The sequence below is a fragment of the Otolemur garnettii genome, unplaced genomic scaffold, assembly GCF_000181295.1.
Source record: "Otolemur garnettii isolate 467f Iridium unplaced genomic scaffold, OtoGar3 scaffold00013, whole genome shotgun sequence".
Taxonomy (NCBI): Eukaryota; Metazoa; Chordata; class Mammalia; order Primates; family Galagidae; genus Otolemur; species Otolemur garnettii.
The window spans coordinates 14,305,385-14,306,097 of NW_003852408.1; positions in this window are offsets into that span (position 1 = coordinate 14,305,385).

Genomic DNA, 713 nt, shown 5'->3' on the forward strand with positions numbered 1-713 from the left:
TGAAAGACTATAAACTATTTCCTCACCTGCACTTGGGTGCTCTCCTCAAACCATGACTGGAGTGGGGGAGTGTCTTTGGGTGGGGGAGGAGAGAGGGAGGGAGACTGCCTTGGGACCTGCCTGTTGAGCTCAGGACCCCTCTGCTTTCCTGCTCCCTGATAAGGCTGACTGGTTGAATTCTCTGAACTCTGCAACTTCTAAGGTTCACCTTTAACACTTCTGAGGACTGTTTCACTCAAAGATGTGAGACGTTCTAGAGGACCCTGGAACACATCTCTTTCCATGACACATGGCCCACAGCAGGAGGCGTGGCCTGGGGGTGGGAGGAGGGCTGTCTGGTCTCCATCTCTGTTCCAATCTTTCTCTCCATGGGCACAACCCATAGCTGACGGGTCATTTCCTATAATGGCCCTCACCCTGCACCTCTGCTTACCCAGACCCACTCTCCTGAATTAGTCTGGGTGCTTTTGGATGGAGGAGTAAAACAAATACCCAACTAAAACTGGTTTATACCAGAACAGACAGTTAATGAACTCATTAAACAAAAAGTTTATAGGTAGGTATTTCTGGCATTTGTTCATTGGTTAAAGTGCATTTCAGGGTCTAAGCTTTCTTTCTTTCTTTTTTTTTTATTGAATGATAACTGTGTAAAATAATGCACTTCTGGGGTACAGTGTGGTGTTTTCACACACAATCCAAAACACTTCCATCAA